The sequence below is a fragment of the Ranitomeya variabilis genome, chromosome 5, assembly GCF_051348905.1.
Source record: "Ranitomeya variabilis isolate aRanVar5 chromosome 5, aRanVar5.hap1, whole genome shotgun sequence".
NCBI lineage: Eukaryota > Metazoa > Chordata > Amphibia > Anura > Dendrobatidae > Ranitomeya > Ranitomeya variabilis.
This window is the reverse complement of record NC_135236.1, coordinates 159,016,934-159,023,182: the sequence shown is the minus strand read 5'-3', so window position 1 is coordinate 159,023,182 and position 6,249 is coordinate 159,016,934. Positions and strand designations below refer to the sequence as shown.

General features: G+C 41.5%; 1 long non-coding RNA gene across 1 annotated transcript; it reads right to left on the bottom strand.

The window, feature by feature from the left end:
- Window positions 1-5,000: 5,000 nt before the first annotated feature.
- Window positions 5,001-5,621, bottom strand: LOC143773487 (uncharacterized). Its single transcript, XR_013215201.1, has 4 exons — window positions 5,483-5,621; window positions 5,324-5,410; window positions 5,160-5,238; window positions 5,001-5,076 (listed from the first exon to the last, which is right to left on the bottom strand). It is a non-coding gene; the product is annotated as an uncharacterized LOC143773487 (long non-coding RNA).
- Window positions 5,622-6,249: the final 628 nt, after the last annotated feature.

Genomic DNA, 6,249 nt, shown 5'->3' with positions numbered 1-6,249 from the left:
AATAACGCATGGGGAATTGGCATGCATTTTCCCGCTAAACACTAGCGTTTTGCAAGCGTAATTAGCTTGCATTTTCCAAGCGATCTGTAGCATCGCTTGGAAAACTGATTGACAGGTTGGTCACACTTGTCAAGCATACAGCTTGACAAGTGTGATCAACTTTTTACTAGTGATGCTGCCTATGCAGCATCAATAGTAAAATAATGTTAAAAATAATAAAAAAATTAAAAAAATAGCTATTCTCTCCTGCCGACGGCCCCCGATCTCCTCAGCGGCGCTCCCGGCGGCTTCCATTCGCAGGGATGCATTGCGCGAAGGACCTTTCTGACGTCAAGGTAACGTGACAGCAACGTCATCACTGGTCCTTCGGGCAATGCATCCCTGGGAACGGAAGTGGTTGCATAAACCGCTGAGAGGCGGAAGGACTTCGGGGGCCATCGGAAGGTAAGTATATCAATATTTTTTTATTTTAATTCTTTTTTTTAACAGAAATATGGTTTCCAAGGGCCTGGAGGAGAGTCTCCTCTCCTCCAGACACGGGTATCACTGCACATGATGTGCTTACTTCCCGCATGGTGGGCATAGCCCCATGCAGAAAGTAAGCAAAACAATGCATTCTTATGTGTGTGGAATTGCCGCGATTCTGCACAAAGAATGAGCATGCTGCATATTTTTCCACAATGCAATTCCGCCGCGGAAAAATATGCAGCATTAGCACAGCAATGAAGAAACCCATTGAATTCAAGGGGCTTTGCTGTGCATGCATTTTCGCAGCGTTTTCGCCACGATTTTGCGGGGAAAAAATATGGCAAAAATGCATACAATTTGCAACGTGTGCACATTGCCTTAGTGTGTGACAGCTGCAAAACATAAAAACGCACTATAACTAGTAAATCAACCCCCTCTTTATCACCGCCTTAGTTAGGGAATAATAATTAAAAAAAAATGTATTTATTTCCATTTTCCCATTAGAGTTAGGGTTAGGGTTGTGCCTGAAGTTAGGGTTAGGGTTTGGGCTAAAGTTAGGGTTAGGGTTGAGGCTAGAGTTGGGGTTAGGGTTTGGATTACATTTACGGTTGGGCTAGGGGTGTATCAGAGTTAGGGGTGTGGTTAGGGTTATGGTTAGGGTTGGGATTAGGGTTAGGGGTGTGTTGGGGATAGGAGGGTGTTGGGGTTAGGGGTGTGGTTAGGGTTGGGACTAGGGTTAGGGGTGTGTTGGGGTTGGGGTTGGAGTTAGAATTGGGGGGTTTCCACTTTTTAGGCACATCAGGGTCTCTGCAAATGCAACATGAAGTCCAATCTCAATTCCATCCAATTCTGTGTTGAAAAAGTAAAACGGTGCTCCTTCCCTTCTGAACTCTGCCATGCGCCCAAACAGTGGTTTACCTGCACATATGGGGTATCAGTATATTCAGGACAAATTGAACAACAACTTGTGTGGTCCAATCTCTCCAGATAACCTTGGTAAAATAAAAAAATTGGGGGCAAAGAGATCATTTGTTGTGGAAAAAATATGATTTTTTTTATTTTTACGGCTCTACATTATAAACTTCTGTGAAGCCCTTGGGGGTTTAAAGTGCTCACCACACATCTAGATAAGTTCCTTATTATATGGGGTATCAGCTTACTTAGGACAAATTGTACAACTTTTGTGGTCCAATTTCTCCTGTTATCTTTGGGAAAAGGAAAAATTAAAATTTGGGGGCTAAAAATTAATTTATGTGGGAAAAATGATTTTTTATTTTCACTGCTCTGTGTTATAAACTTTATAAAACCCTTGGGGGTTCAAAGTTCTCACAACACATCTAGATAAGTTCCATTTGGGGGTCTAGTTTAAAATATGGGATCACTTGTGGGGGTTTCTACTGTTTAGGTTGCTCTGCAAGTGCAACGTGATGCCCGCAGACCATTCAATCAAAGTCTGGATTCCAAATCGCCACTTCTTCCCTTCCAAGCTCCAACGTGTGCCCAAACAGTAGTTTTCTCCCACATATGGGATATCAGCATACACAGAACAAATTGTACAACAACTTTTGGGGTCCAATTTCTCCTGTTACCCTTGGGAAAATAAAAAATTTGGGGCAAAAAGATCATTTTTGTGGAAAAAAATATGTTTTTTTTTATTTTTACGGCTCTACATTATAAACTTCTGTGAATCAGTTGGGGGTTCAAAGTGCTCACCACACATCTAGGTACGTTTCTTAGGGGGTCTACTTTCCAAAATGTTGTCACTTGTGGGGGTTTTCACTGTTTAGGTACATCAGGGGCTCTCCAAAAGCGACATGGCGTCCTATCTCAATTCCAGCCAATTTTGCATTGAAAATGTTCATGGCACTCCTTCCTTTCCGAGCGCTGCCATGCGCCCAAACAGTGGTTTACCCCCACATATGGGGAATCAACGTACTCAGGACAAATTGCACAACTACTTTTTGGGTCCAATTTTTCCTGTTACCCTCGGTAAAATAAAACAAATTAGATCTGAAATAATTTTTTTTTTAAAGTAAAATGTTCATTTTTTTTTAACATTCCAAAAATTCCTGTGAAGCACCTGAAGGGTTAATAAACTTCTTAAATGTGGTTTTGAGAACTTTGAGGGGTGCAGTTTTTAGAATGGTGTCACTTTTTGGTATTTTCTATCATATAGACCTCTCAAAGTGACTTCAAATATGAATGTGGTCCCTAAAAAAAATGGTGTAAAAATGAGAAATCGCTGGAAAGCTTTTAGCCCTTATAACTTCCTAACAAAAAAAATGTTCCAAAATTCTGCTGATGTAAAGTAGACATGTGGGAAATGTTACTTAATTAAGTATTTTGTGTAACATATCTCTGTGATTTAAGGGCATTAAAATTTAAAGTTGGAAATTACAAAATTTTCACCAAATTTCAGTTTTTTTCACAAATAAACGCAGGTAATATCAAAGAAATTTTACCACTATCATGAAGTACAATATGTCATGAGAAAACAGTGTCAGAATCACTGGGATCCGTTGAAGTGTTCCAGAGTTATAACCTCATAAAGGGACAGTGGTCAGAATTGGAAAAATTGGCCAGCTCATTAACGTGCTAACCACCCTTGGGGATAAAGGGGTTAAATGTGTCCCATTAAGAAGAAACTTATTTACATATAACTTCACATATTTCATTAAGTCTGATATTTCTATAGAAGCGATGAAGATCCTTCTCAAGTTGGAAAGAATCCCACTTAGGAGTGGGGCAAAAGGACAGGCCCATATTAAGTACCTTAAGTTCAGTGGGAGAAAGAGAATAGTCAGAAATATTAATTACATTGTTTGGACCCCTACCTTGGACCGGAGTGTCATCTGATGATCTGCGTCCTTTTTTCTTTGCCCTCCGTATTGGCGTGCGTTTGTTCCTAAAAAAGCCGAGGATCTCGTGGTGTGAGGACCACCAGCGTCGCTGCCTGAGCCTGGTGACGAGTCCCCTGCAGCCGAGGAGCCCCCTGAGGGATGGTTGCCTCCTGCTGGTCGGCGGAATCTTGTCCGTTGTCGTCTGGGGATTGGGTCCTCCCATTTATACACACGATTATTTAAATAGTCCTCTGTGTCTCTTTGAAACTTCGCACGTTTCCTTTCTTCCAGATTTTTTTGGTGTGCGGATAGTATAGAGTCAACCTTATTTTTGAGTGTGGTAAATTCAGTATCACTCAGAGTCGTGGTGAGTTGGGTTTCAATGTTAGTAATCTTCACCTCCGTCTCCTTAATTGCTTCTTGCAGGTATTCGATTGTAAGTAGAATAATGTCCAAGGAACATTTGTTCAAAATCTTTTGAAAGGTGGCGCAATATTGGTCATTCTCTGAGAAGAGTGTAGGTCGTAGGTGGCTACGTAAGCCACGAGGAATCTTGCCTTGTCTATGGTACTCGCCGAGGGTGGCACAGTGTAAGTCAAAGGAGATGAGTTTCTTCTTCTCTCTTTCCCAGTCCCTTGTTTTGATGTCCTTACTGGGTACGTGAAGAAAATCGGTACCTTTCCTTATTCTTGATAAAATTGTGGACCCCGTGGCGTCATCGTAGGCATAAGTTTCTGCTGACATTGGTTCTATCGGTGCTTAAAGCCAAAAAATAGTTCAATGTACAAGTATAGAGATGGCTAGCACACGATCACGGGAGGTAAGGTGCTAGTGAACGGGAAGTAATCCCAACAACACATAAAAGTCTCAAATCACTGCACACTTTGCAACAAGATTTATGCTTCAAAATCATGTGTATTTTATTATAAATGAAGAGGCGACAAGTATAATTGACGTTTCGGCCACTCTATGGCCTTGATCACTGTGTCGCTAGAAGAGATGAAAAACAAATATACATAAGACATATAGTATGGACACAATATTTACAATATTTACAAAAATATGATATACAGTATATCAAGCATCATAGGGAGTAGAGGTCATGTCAGAGTGGCCTCTGACGGGGTCCTTCAATCAAATTGGGACAACTATAGGGGACATGAGAGAGAGATAGATGTACTCACGAAACGACCTCCTAGATCTATTTGAGGTCTAATAAGCTATGGGTTAGAAGACAAGAGCTACAGATTCTAGAAGAGAAAAGAGACATACCGTAGTGTTAATGTGTCACTGAATAATGCTCCAGCGTCCTGGATCAATCGGGGTCAAAATCTGGATAACCTGGTGAGAGTTAGTCATAGTGAGTCCTACGTCATGTTGCGGTTTTAGGGGGGCTATCCCGTAATATTGCGGGGGCCATGTACACAGGGCTACTAGGATAGAGGTGTAATGTGGCCAGAGGAGTGTGTGACTCTATATCAGTGGTGGTGCGTGATATGGAAGTAAAAAGGCATAATCACCCCTGATCGTAAACTGCACCAGTCCAAGTGATAAGTGTGTCCTCTTTTAGACAAATGTTAGAGCTGTATGAGCCCAAATAATGTGGAAGCCACTGTAATAGGATTCAATACATGGAAAGAATTAAAATGACGAAATGGGCCACATATGTAGGAGACAGAGGTGTATACTTACACCAGGCAATGTGGTGGGTGCGCTCTCATTGGATGAGGTGCACAGAGCTGAATGAGCCCTAGTTGTGTAGATGCCACTAAAGTGGGATTAAATGTATGAAAGTAAGTCATGTGACACAATAGAAATATATATAAAACAGGGACAGAGGTGTCTACTTACACCAGCAAATATGGTGGGTACGCTCCCTTTGATGAAGCGCAGTCCTGGAGCTATATGAGCCCAGACAATGTAGATGCCACTAAAAAGGGGGAATCGAATGTATGACGGTAAGTGACCTAACATCATAGGTAATATATATAGCTGTGGCATTAAAGTGTACTTACACCGGTCAAAAATAGTAGGTGCGCCGTCTCGGGTCTAGCGCAACACTGGAGCTGTGTGAGCCCAGAGTCCGGGTTGTGTAGATGCCACTATAAAAGAGTTTACCATAATAACTAAATTGTAATGGGCAAGATTTGTTTGTAGCCCCGGGGTGTACTTACATGCGGATCGATTTGTGAGGGTGCTGGCACAGCCGTGCCTTAGCAATGGGACGCCTGGAGGAGAGCAGGCTGAGCGCTCATAAATAGCGCTCATGGGTCAGGTGACCGGAAGTGGGAAAGCCTGTAGACGCATGCGCTGTGCGGTAATCTAGGTTTGTTTTAGGAGTTGCCGGGCAACGTCGGCATCTGCGCAGTGTCCCTAAAGGCAGGGATAATGAGGAATGTCGGCGCTTGCACAGTTAGCGGTGAGCGTCCCTGTTGTATAGATGGTGTTGGCTGCGGTAGTGTCAAAGAGAAAAGGAGGGGATAATAAAGTGTTTGGTAGATTTGGGCAAATAAGTAAAATCATATACATGTAACATGAACCTTTCCGTCTGCTACTGGATATGTTAGGGAGGAAGAAGTAATGAAAACAGTCATAATCATCCAGGTGGTGGCTGTGGTCATGTAGACGAAAAGAAGTCCAGAACATGGCAATGCTTAAGGTAATGTTGATGGTAGACATTTTTGGGATATGGGATAATTATGAAGATGGTATACATAGAGCGAACATGTAAAACATATATAATTGTGGGAGTAAGTGGGAAAAAAATACAAACAGAGCTGGAACGTAAAATACATTGGATGATTATAATAAATCATAAACATAATATAATATTGTAGGGGTCCAAACCATAAAAATAATAATAAAAAAATGAAATTAATATAAACAGAGCTGGATATAATAAATCATAAACGTAATATTGTAGGAGTCCAAACCATAAAAA